The 13,188-nt window shown below is 43.8% G+C and overlaps 1 pseudogene; it reads left to right on the forward strand.

Moving 5' to 3' along the window:
• The first annotated feature begins 7,415 nt into the window (after positions 1-7,415).
• On the forward strand, positions 7,416-7,533 carry LOC126472333 (5S ribosomal RNA; annotated as a pseudogene).
• Positions 7,534-13,188: the final 5,655 nt, after the last annotated feature.

A 13,188-nucleotide genomic window follows, 5' to 3' on the forward strand; every position in this document is an offset into this window, starting at 1 on the left:
GAGGCACGTGTATTATATTCATTTACAATGAGTTCAGATCACCAAATAAGAAAAACATACATACATTTGTGTAACGACAAAAGCGTCCGTTTCGACTCGGTGGAGGGCTTTCAGAGTACTTCTGAGCAATGTCAGTACGTGGTGGAAAGTCTCTTTGCTCAAATGCAGGTTTGAATTGATGAGATCAAGCCAGCCCCAGTCCAAACTGTCCCACTTTTGAGTGGCGATTCTGCGTGAGTCACGCAGAGCACGTGCTCGTTGTCTGTATAAAAAAACAGTTCGTTTCAGTCGATCCCCCATATTGTCGATTGGGTTCATGTCCGGAGAACAGGCAGGCCACTTCATTCTGGCAATCCTACCATGCCGAAGGAACGTATACGCGAGAACAGTACAATGATCAAACGAATTATCACCCATCAAGATGAAATCATAACCAAAATGTTGGCGATATTGTACCACTATTGGTAGCACAATGTCGTTCCTGTGTGTAGAGCAGTGAGTTGCCCTCATCAATAACGGGAGGTGGCCCTGTATACTGCCAGTCCACAATATAGTTCCCCCATCACCTTGTTGCACATGTGGGAAACATTGGTGGAGGAGTTCAATATTACCAAGTTGTCTACAATGAACAGGGTACAAACATATCAGAGTTTAGTCCGTAAACAACACCCAATGTCAATCCTGTAGCGTCTATTCTGCATGAGTTCCTGTGCACGTATAACAAAGTCCATGGTGTTGCTGTATACGAAGTGGTGCTCGCCGTGATTGTGGGTATGTATATTCGCACCATGCAATTGTCTCCTAACAATTCGATGGAATGCATGACGTCCTGCAGCCTCTTGGAACGACAAATTCAGTTCTGGAGCATACAGCCCACGGTTCCTTTGACTCAAAAGTTATAAATATCGATCATTCCGTACACCTGTCGAATGTGGACGGCCTCTGGCGGCGTGAGTCCTTAACACTTCCTGTCCTTTGGAACCGATTCCATGTCCGCACCATATGACTGACTCCAGTCCACATGTCGAGCACCTCGCTCACTGCGCGATAACAACGGTGAAGTCACTGATGACAGTGTCACTAAAGCAGAGTTATTAATCACGGTTTCCCGAAACTACACAATACTCAATGAAGGGATGTAGGAGTAATCCGCTGAATTACAGCCCCATATCACTAACGTCGATTTGCCGTAGGGTTTTCGAATATATGCTGTGTTCGAACATCATGAATTACCTCGAAGAAAACGATTTATTGCCACATGGTCAGCACGGATTCGGGAGATACCGTTCTTGCGAAACACGACTAGCTCTTCATACTCATGAAGTAATGAGTGCTATCGACAGGGGATGTCAAATTGATTCCACATTTCTAGATTTCCAGAAGGATTTCGACTGCGTGCCTATGGACTATCGCCTCAGTTGTGCGACTGGATTCGTGATTTCCTGTGAGAAAGGTCACAGTTCGTAGTAATAGACGGAAAGTCATCGAATAAAACAGAAGTAATTGCTTCGCTACTGGTGCTTTACTTTCAACCGAAACGCTGCAATCCGCTAGTGTGGCGTTCTATCCGCAGGTAGCGCTCATGGTAACTGCGTGTATGTTTACAAACATCTTTTTGGGGGCGACCCTCCGATCGGTACTGAAACAGTCACAATAGCAACACATGCTGGACAAAAAAAATGGTTCAAATGGCTCTGAGCACTATGGGACTTAACATCTGAGGTCATCAGTCCCCTAGAACTTAGAACTACTTAAACCTAACTAACCTAAGGACATCACAAACATCCATGCCCGGGGCAGGATTCGAACATGCGACCGTGGCGTTCGTGCGGTTCCAGACTGTGCGCCTAGAACCGCTCGGCCACTTTGGCCGGCCGTGCTGGACATATCGAGGTGATGCGTCGCTTTTGGTGATGTAATTGTTTCCTCGGGCAACTATAAATTACGTTGCAGGTTACAGGAATCATTTTAGATAATAATTGCAGGGATACAAATGCACTGAATTTGAGGTCCTCGTAACTTCTGCCATTTGCTAGAAACCGTAGTCTGTCTAACAGGCCCTCCATGCAGCTTACAGCTTCACTAATGACTGCATTCTTGTTCTTCAAATATGGTTTGATGACGTTCAATAGCTCCGTAAACAACGTTTCATTCATTTTTGAATAATTCCGAAAGACATCGGCTCACAGTTCCTTAAGTAACAGAGCATAGGTGAATTTCATCCTTTACAAACGTCTACAAAATGAGATTGACAGGAATTGGAAAATGGCTAAGCAGGGATGGCTAGAGGACAAATGTAAGGATTTAGAAGCATGTATCACTAGGGAAAAGACAGATACCACCTACAGGAAAATTGAAGAGACCTCTGGAGGAAAGGGAACCACCTGTATAAATATCAAGAGCTCAGGTGGAAAACCAGTCCAAAGCAATGAAGGGAAAGCAGAAAGGTTGAAGGAGTATATAGAAGATATGAATGGTATGTACAAGGGAGATGTACTTGTTGTTTTTTTTAGTCATGAGACTGGTTTGATGCAGCTATCCATGCTACTCTATCCTGTGCAAGCTTCTTCATCTCCCAGTACCTACTGCAGCCTACATCCTTCTGAATCTGCTTAGTGTATTCATCTCTTGGTCTCCCTCTACGATTTTTACCCTCCACTCTGCCCTCCAATACTAAATTGGTGATCCCTCGATGTCTCAGAACATGTCCTACCAACCGATCCCTTCTTCTAGTCAAGTTGTGCCACAAGCTCCTCTTCTCCCCAATTTTATTCAATACCTCCTCATTAGTTATATGATCTACCCATCTAATATTCAGCATTCTTCTGTAGCACCACATTTCGAAAGCTTCTATTCTCTTCTTGTCCAAACTATTTATTGTCCACGTTTCACTTCCATACATGGCTACACTACATACAAATACTTCCAGAAACGACTTCCTGACACTTAAATCTATACTCGATGTTAACAAATTTCTCTTCTTCAGAAACGATTTCCTTGCCATTGCCAGTCTACATTTTATATCATCTCTACTTCGACCATCAACAGTTATTTTGTTCCCCAAATAGCAAAACTCCTTTACTACTTTAAGTGTGTCATTTCTTAATCTGATTCCCTCAGCATCACCCGACTTAATTCGACTACATTCCATTACCCTCGTTTTGCTTTTGTTGATGTTCATCTTATATCCTCCTTTCAAGACACTATCCATTCCGTTCAACTGCTCTTCCAAGTCCTTTGCTGTCTCTGACAGAATTATAATGTCATCGGCGAACCTCAACGTTTTTATTTCTTCTCCATGGATTTTAATACCTATTCCGAATTTTTCTTTTGTTTCCTTCACTGCTTGCTCAATATACTGATTGAATAGCATCGTGGAGAGACTACAACCCTGTCTCACTCCCTTCCCAACCACTGCTTCCCTTTCATGTCCCTCGACTCTTATAACTGCCATCTGGTTTCTGTACAAATTGTAAATAGCCTTTCGCTCCCTGTATTTTACCCCTGCCACCTTTAGAATTTGAACGAGAGTATTCCAGTCAACATTGTCAAAAGCTTTCTCTAAGTCTACAAATGCTAGAAACGTAGGTTTGCCTTTCCATAATTTTTCTTGTAAGATAAGTCGTAGTGTCAGTATTGCCTCACGTGTTCCAACATTTCTACGGAATCCAAACTGATCTTCCCCGAGGTTGGCTTCTATCAGTTTTTCCATTCGTTTGTAAAGAATTCGCGTTAGTATTTTGCAGCTGTGACTTATTAAACTGATAGTTCGGTAATTTTCACATCTGTCAACACCTGCTTTCTTTGGGATTGGAATTATTATATTCTTCTTGAAGTCTGAGGGTATTTCGCCTGTTTCATACATCTTGCTCACCAGATGGTAGAGTTTTGTCAGGACTGGCTCTCCCAAGGCTGTCAGCAGTTCTAATGGAATGTTGTCTACTCCTGGGGCCTTGTTTCGACTCAGGTCTTTCAGTGCTCTGTCAAACTCTTTACGCAGTATCATTTCTCCCATTTCATCTTCATCTACATCCTCTTCCATTTCCATAATATTGTCCTCAGGTACGTCGCCCTTGTATAGACCGTCTATATACTCCTTCCACCTTTCTGCTTTCCCTTCTTTGCTTAGACCTGGGTTTCCATCAAAGCTCTTGATATTCGTGCAAGTAGTTCTCCTTTCTCCAAAGGTCTCCTTAATTTTCGTGTAAGCAGTATCTATCTTACCCCTAGTGAGATAAACCTCTACATCCTTACATTTGTCCTCTAGCCATCCCTGCTTAGCCATTTTGCACTTGCTGTCGATCTCATTTTTGTGACGTTTGTATTCCTTTTTGCCTGCTTCATTTACTGCATTTTTATATTTTCTCCTTTCATCAATTAAATTCAATATTTCTTCTGTTATCCAAGGGTTTCTACTAGCCCTCGTCTTTTTACCTATTTGATCCTCTGCTGCCTTCACTATTTCATCCCTCAAAGCTACCCATTCTTCTTCTACTGTATTCCTTTCCCCCATTCCTGTCAATTGTTCCCTTATGCTCTCCCTGAAACTCTGTACAACCTCTGGTTCTTTCAGTTTATCCAGGCCCCATCTCCTTAAATTTCCACCTTTTTGCAGTTTCTTCAGTTTTAGTCTACAGTTCATAACCAATAGATTGTGGTCAGAGTCCACATCTGCCCCTGGAAATGTCTTACAGTTTAAAACCGGGTTCCTAAATCTCTCTCTTACCATTATATAATCTATCTGATACCTTTTAGTATCTCCAGGGTTCTTCCATGTATACAACATTCTTTCATGATTCTTGAACCAAGCTATGATTAAGTTATGCTCTGCGCAAAATTCTACCAAGCGGCTTCCTCTTTCATTTCTTAGCCCCAATCCACATTCACCTACTATGTTTCCTTCTCTCCCTTTTCCTACTGACGAATTACAGTCACCCATGACTATTAAATTTTCGTCTCCCTTCACTACCTGAATAATTTCTTTTATCTCATCATACATTTCATCAATTTCTTCGTCATCTGCAGAGCTAGTTGGCATACAAACTTATACTACTATAGTAGGCGTGGGCTTCGTATCTATCTTGGCCACAATAATGCGTTCACTATGCTGTTTGTAGTACCTTACCTGCACTCCTATTTTTTTTTATTCATTATTAAACTTGCTCCTGCATTACCCCTATTTGATTTTGCATTTATAACCCTGTATTCACCTGACCAGAAGTCTTGTTCCTCCTGCCACCGAACTTCACTAATTCCCACTATAACTTTAACCTATCCATTTCCCTTTTTAAATTTTCCAATGTACCTGCCCGATTAAGGGATCTGACATTCCACGCTCCGATCCGTAGAACGCCAGTTTTCTTTCTCCTGATAATGACGTCCTCTTGAGTAGTCCCCGTCCGGAGATCTGAATGGGGGACTATTTTACCTCCGGAATATTATACCCAAGAGGACGCCATTATTTAATCATACAGTAAAGCTGCATGCCTTCAGGAAAAACTACGGCTGTAGTTTCCTCTTGCTTTCAGCCGTTCGCAGTACCAGAACAGCAAGGCCATTTTGGTTAGTGTTACAAGGCCAGATCAGTCAATCATCCAGACTGTTGCCCCTGCAACTACTGAAAAGGCTGCTGCCCCTCTTCAGGAACCACACGTTTGTCTGGCCTCTTAACAGATACCCCTCCGTTGTGGTTGCACCTACGGTACGGCTATCTGTATCGTTGAGGCACGCAAGCCTCCCCCACCAACGGCGAGGTCCATGGTTCATGGGTCGGGTAGTCGGGGGGGGGGGGGGGGGGAGATGTACTTGAGGACTATATTATGGAAATGGAAGAGGATGTAGATGAAGGTGAGATAGGAGATATCATACTGTGTGAAGAAAATGACAAAACATCGAAAGAACTAATTCGAAACAAGGCCCTGTGAGTAGAAGACATTCCATTAGAACTACTGATAGTCTTGGGAGAGCCAGCCATGACAAAACTCTTCCATCTGATGAGCAAGATGTACGAGACCAACGAAATAGCCTCAAAGGTAAAGAAGAATATAATAATTCCAATTCCAAAGAAAGCAGGTGCTGACAGATGTGAAAATTACCGAACCATCAGTTTCATAACCCACTGTTGGAAGATACTAACGCGGATCCTTTACAGAAGAGTGGAAAAACTGGTAGAAGCTGACTTCGGGGAAGTCAGTTTGGATTCTGGAGAAATGTAGGAACACTCAAGGCAATACTGGCCCTACAACGTTTCTTAGAAGGTAGGTTAAGGGACGGCAAACCTATGTTTATAGCGTTTGTAGACTTGAGATAGCTTTTGACAATGTTGACTGGAATACTCTCTTACTCTGTAGATGGCAGGGGTAAAATACAGGGAGGGAAAGGCTATTTACAATTTGTACAGAAACCAGATGGCAGTTGTAAGAGTCGAGTGGCACGAAAAGGAAGCAGTGGTTGAGAAGGGAGTGGACAGGGTTGTAGCACGATGTTATTCAATCTGTATATTGAGCAAGCAGTAAAAGGAAAGAAAAATTTGGAGTGAGAATTAAAGTCCAAGGAGAAGAAATAAAAACTTTGAGGTTTTACGATGACATTGTAATTCTGTCAGAGACAGAAAAGGACTTGGAGGAGCAGTTGACTGGAATGGACAGTGCCTTGAAAGGATGATATAAGATGAACATCAACAAAAGCAAAACGAAGAGAATGAAATGTAGTCGAATTAAAACGGGTGATGGTGAGGGAATTAGATTAGAAAATGAGACAGTTAAAGTAATAGACGAGTTTTGCTATTTGGGCTGCAAAATAACTAATGATAGTCGAAGTAGAGAGGATATAAAATGTAGACTGGTAGTGGCAAGGAAAGCGTTTCTGAAGAAAGTTTGTTAAGATCGAGTATAGATTTACGTGTCAGGAAGTCTTTTCTAAAAGCATTTGCATGGAGTGTACCCATGTATGGAAGTGAAAAACGGACGATGAACCGTTTAGACACGAAGACAATAGAAACATTTGAAATGCAGTGATACAAAAGAATGCTGACGATTAGATGGGTAGATCACGTAACTAACGAGGAGATACTCTATAGAATTGTTGAGAAAAGAAATTTGTGGCACAGCCTGACTAGAAGAAGGGATCAGTTGGTAGGACTCATTCTGAGACATCAAGGTATCGCCAATATAATACTCGAGAGAAGCGTGTGGGATAAAAATGTGCAGAAGGATGTAGGTTGCAGTAGTTGCTAGGATATGAATAGGCTTACACAGAATAAAGTAGCATGTAGAGCTGAACCACAACCACATTAGCTGTTTCTTTGCCAACAGATTTCTCTTCTTTTTTGTTGTTGTTAGTTACAACGCAGCCAAGGAAATTTCATTTTCGTGTCCGTATTATACTAAGTAACATCTCGTGGAACATAACCTCAAGGCAACCGCCTTGCCGCAGTGGTTACGCCGGTTCCCGTGAGATCACCGAAGTTAAGCGCTGTCGGGCGTGGTCGGCACTTGGATGGGTGACCACTCAGGCCACCATGCGCTGTTGCCATTTTTCGGGGTGCTGTCGTGATGCCAATTGAGGAGCTACTCGACCGCATAGTAGCGGCTTCGGTCAAGAATACCATTTTACGTCCGGGAGAGCGGTGTGCTGACCCCACGCCACTCCTATCCGCCTCCTCCACCGAGGATGACACGGCGGTCGGGTGGCCCCGGTAGGCCACTCGTCGCCTGAAGACGGAGCGAAACACAACCTCAGCGAAGTCAGATAAGCAGTTCGCAACCAGCGATGCGATAGGAACAAATCGGTGCTGTAATCGCTGAGCGCAGTCGGTCGGGCTGCCACGAAATTGGTCGGTCAGTAGGCCGAACGATAACTGGTGCGTGTGTAGAGCTCTTTACCCTCCTGCCCTTCATTACAGTTGACACTGTCAAACACGCCTTTGACGCGGCAGCACAGAGATGTTGCGTCAGTACTACTCGTTTCACTCGCCGCAATGTAAGTGGGGCTCTTAGGTTCCTGCCCAATCATATCCACGCAAACCGCGACATATTAGAGGAAAAAAAAACAAAAAAGAAAAAAAAAAACAAGAATACAAATGTCATTGCTGCTCATTTCATTCGCAGCAACTTACTCTTTCGTACTTTAAGCAAACTAAAAATAAAAAATTTAAACATTCCTTCGTACCATGTGCATAACCAGTCCTATGCCTCGATAAAATGCTAGGGAAAAAGCCACGGATAACCTCATTTGTACCGTGGTATTTCCGGCCAGAGCCTCCTCCACTGCTGCAGCTTCTTTTGACGGCCTTCACTTTCCGAGCGATAGCAGCGGCGTTTTCGTAGAGTTATCAGTGCTAACACACAACCAACACTGCATGAAATAACCACATAAATCAATGTAGGACGTAAGGCGAACGTATCCGTTAGGACAGTGTGGCGAAATTTAGTGTTAATTGTCCATAGCAGCAGATGATCGACGCTGCACCTCTCCTCGGCAGTAACCATATCGGTCAGATGAGTCCTGGTTTCAATAGGCAATAATAATAATAATAATAATAATAATAATAATAATGTCGTGTGACGAGGGCCTCCCGTCGGGTAGACCGCTCGCTTGGTGCAAGTCTTTCGATTTGACGCCACTTCGGCGACTTGCGTGTCGATGGGGATGAAATGATGATGATTAAGACAACACAACACCCAGTCCCTGAGCGGAGAAAATCTCCGACCCAACCGGGAATCGAACCGTTAGGTATAACATTCCGTCGCGCTGACCGCTCAGCTACTGGGGGCGGACGTTTCAGTTCAAATGGTTCAAATGGCTCTGAGGACTATGGGACTTAACATCTGAGGTCATCAGTCCCCTAGAACTTAGAACTACATAAACCTAACTAACCTAAGGACATCACACACATCCATGCCCGAGGCAGGATTCGAACCTGCGACCGTAGCGGTCGCGCGGTTCCAGACTGTAGCGCCTGGAACCGCTCGGCCATCTCGGCCGGCGGACGTTTCAGTAGGTAAGAGTTCATGGTAGCGTTCGACTGTGGTGCAGACCCAACGAAGCCATGGGCCCAGGTTTCGCCATTGCACTGTGCAAGCTGCTGGTGACTCAATAACGATGTGGGCTGTGTTTACATGGAATGGACCTGGATCCTCTGGTCCAGTTGAACCGATCATTGACTGGAGAGGTTATGTTCGGCTACTTAGAGACCGAACGACGATGGTACTCTTATAGATGGCAATGCGCAATGTCACCAGGCCACAGTTGTTCGCGATTTGTTTGAAGAATATTTTGAGAAATGCGAGCGAACGATACTGCCACCCAGCTCGCCCGACATGAATCCAATCGAACGTCTATGGGACATAATCGAGAGGTCAGTTCGTGCACAAAATCCTGCACCGGCAACACTTTTACAATTATGGACGGCTGTAGAGGCAGTATGGCTCAATGTTTCTGTAAGGGATTTCGAACGACTTGTCCATGCCACGTCGAATTGCTGCATTATACCGGGCAGAAGGAGATACGCGAAGGAACTTGCCCCCTTCTTGGAGCGGTGTAGCGTAGGTCTCTAGAAGAGCGAAGCGTTCCAAAGGATTGGAAAAGGGCAAAGGTCATCCCCGTTTTCAAGTAGGGACGTCGAACAGATGTACAGAACTATAGATCTATATCTCTAACGTCGATCAGTTGTAGAATTTTGGAACACGTATTATGTTCGAGTATAATGACTTTTCTGGAGACTAGAAATCTAATCTGTAGGAATCAGCATGGGTTTCGAAAAAGACGATCGTATGAAACCCAGTTCGCGCTATTCGTCCACGAGACTCAGAGGGCCATAGACACGGGTTACCAGGTGGATGCCGTGTTTCTTGACTTCCGCAAGGCGTTCGATACAGTTCCCCACAGTCATTTAATGAACAAAGTAAGAGCATATGGACTATCAGACCAATTGTGTGATTGGATTGAAGAGTTCCTAGATAACAGAACGAGCATGTCATTCTCAATTGAGAGAAGTCTTCCCAAGTAAGAGTGATTTCAGGTGTGCCGCAGGGGAGTGTCGTAGGACCGTTGCTATTCACAATATACATAAATGACCTTGTGCATAACATCGGAAGTTCACTGAGGCTTTTTGCGGATGATACTGTGGTATATCGAGAGGTTGTAACAATGGAAAATTGTACTGAAATGCAGGAGGATCTGCAGCGAATTGACGCATGGTGCAGGAAATGGCTACTGAATCTCAATGTAGACAAGTGTAATGTGCTGCGAATACATAGAAAGAAAAATCCTTTATCATTTAGCTACAGTATAGCAGGTCAGCAACTGGAAGCAGTTAATTCCAAAAATTATCTGGGAGTAGGCATTAGGAGTGATTTAAAATGGAATGATCATATAAAGTTGATAGTTGGTAAAGCAGATGCCAGACTGAGATTCATTGGAAGAATCCTAAGGAAATGCAATCCGAAAACAAAGGAAGTAGGTTACAGTACACTTGTTCGCCCACTACTTGAATATTGCTCACCAGTGTGGGATCCGTACCAGATGGGGTTGATAGAAGAGAGAGAGAAGATCCAACGGAGAACAGCGCGCATCGTTAGAGGATCATTTAGTAATCGCGAAAGCGTTATGGAGATGATAAACTCCAGTGGAAGACTTTGCAGGAGAGACGCTCCGTAGCTCGGTACGGGCTTTTGTTGAAGTTTCGAGAACATACCTTCACCGAGGAGTCAAGCAGTATATTGCTCCCTCCTTCGTATATCTCGCGAAGAGACCATGAGGATAAAATCAGAGAGATTAGAGCCTACACAGAGCCATACCGACAATCTTCTTTTCCACGAACAATACGAGACTGGAATAGAAGGGAGAACCGATAGAGATACTCAAAGTATCCTCCGCCACAGCCACACGCCGTGAGGTGGCTTGCGGAGTTCAAATGGCTCTGAGCACTATGGGAGTTAACATCTGAGGTCATCAGTCTCCTAGAACTTAGAACTACTTAAACCTAACTAACCTAAGGACATCACACACATCCATGCCCGAGGAAGGACTCGAACCTGCGACCGTAGCAGTCGCGCGGTTCCGGACTGAAGGGCCTAGAACCGCTCGGTGACCGCGGCCGGCAATTGCGGAGTATGGATGTAGATGTAATACGACATTAGGAGGTATCCCATGACTTTTATCACCGCATTGTGTTATGTATTTGGTGTTTCCATATTTTTGTGTTAAACAGTTCCACCTGTAACTGGTTAATGTGGTTTTGGTGTAGGTATTTAGGAACTACCATCTCGAGCAAAAATAAGTGCCAGTTTTCAAAATTTTGCAGTTATTGATGCCCAAGAAAGACACTGATTAGAAGCATATGTAGCATCGGCGGTGCAGAGATGGGACCACGTCGATCAAGTGATAGAGGGTGGTATTTGCGTTGAGGAGTGCAGACAAATAAGTGAAACTTCTAGTGTTTGAGCAAGCGACCCTGAGTTGTCGAAATCATTCCAGAAACTGGACAAGTTTCAACGGCTAGATCGACAGGGAATGGGAAGCTTTTAAGTTTCTATACAGTTATGTGGAATGAAAAAAAGCCCTTCAGCAGAATGAGATTTTCACTCTGCAGCGGAGTGTGCGCTGATATGAAACTTCCTGTCAGATTAAAACTGTGTGCCCGACCGAGACTCGAGCTCGGGACCTTTGCCTTTCGCGGGCAAGTGCTCTACCATCTGAGCTACCGAAGCACGACTTCGTTTGGAGCAAAGGAAAGCAACTATTGTACTGCTTTGTTTGCTGCTTGCTTTCGCGATTCGTGGAGGTCTCTAAGCCTGATTTGGCTTTAATATTCTGTTCGGGATTATCAGTAGGCTGGGAAAAGCTGACACAAAAAATGCACTAAATGGTAGTTCAACCATAGAAAATCTTTGAGACTGAAACATAGTAATAGAAGAGCAGCACTGGACAGAAGGAGTGCATCGCGTAACTGAAGCGGTTCTTTTTCTAGTTGAAAGCGATATGGCTTAGAGAGATAATAGTGACTTAGCCGGAGAATGTCGAAATGACAATTTTTTTGGACATTTCAAAGTTTTTGGCGAAGTCTGATCCTGTTTTAAAAGAGCATTTAAAGAAAGTTGAAGCATCGCAGCTAGGATGGTTCTTTATATATCACATGATGTTCAAAGAGAATTTATTGAAATAACTGGAGATGATGATCGTCAAACTATTGTAAATGATGTAAAACGTAGTAAATGCGCTTCTGTCCTGGTAGGTGGGACTCGCGAAGAAGTGCAAACAAAGCAAAATGGTTTTATACTGAGTTACATTGCCCTCGATGAAGAAAATCAATACAGAATTAGATTGGTTCAAATGGCTCTCAGCACTATAGGACTTAACTACTGAGGTCATCAGTCCCCTAGAACTTAGAACTACTTAAACCTAACTAACCTAAGGACATCACACACATCCATGCCCGAATCAGGATTGGAACCTGCGACCGTAGCGGTCGCGCGGTTCCAGACTGTAGCACCTAGAACCGCTCGGTCACCCCGGCCGCCCACAGAATTAGAAGGCTGGTCAGTCAACCGCTAAAACGATTTTCGACGTGCTGAAATGTTATGGCTTACAGCTTTCATACTGTCGGGGGCAGGATCATGATAATGGGAGCTATATGAGTAGCATCTATCAGGCAGCTCAAACCCATATATTATAACAAAATTCACTGGAAATTTTTGTCCTTGCGATGCTCATTCTTTACACCTTTGTGGCGCCCATGCTGCCAGGAGTTGCACAGATGTAGTTACTTTTTACGACATTCGAAACTACTTTATTCTAGTCTCCAAAGATGGAAAGCTGTAAAAGAAAACATTTTATCGTCCCTTCACGTGCTTTCGGGAACGAGATGACCTGCGTGATACTGTAGATACAATGCGTCCATTTGTTAAGCATTTGCCAGGATTACGAAGAGCGATTGAACTTACTTCCAACTCTGACTGCGGGGCACGTACTGAACTTAAGGGTGCCAATATTAAGATTCTAGTGGAGGAATTAAATGAATCGAAAAATAGTTGGGATGCTATCTTTGCAGTATTTGACTAAGTAGCAGAAAATATTGGAATATCACCTAAGCTGAATGTAACGATCAGCGGCATGGAGAAATGGAAAGGCAAAAGAAAACGCTTTGCAGATGCAACACCAGAAAAAGATTTAAACCTGAGCCCAGAG

Source organism: Schistocerca serialis, chromosome 3 (assembly GCF_023864345.2).
Source record: "Schistocerca serialis cubense isolate TAMUIC-IGC-003099 chromosome 3, iqSchSeri2.2, whole genome shotgun sequence".
In the NCBI taxonomy this organism is placed as follows: Eukaryota; Metazoa; Arthropoda; class Insecta; order Orthoptera; family Acrididae; genus Schistocerca; species Schistocerca serialis.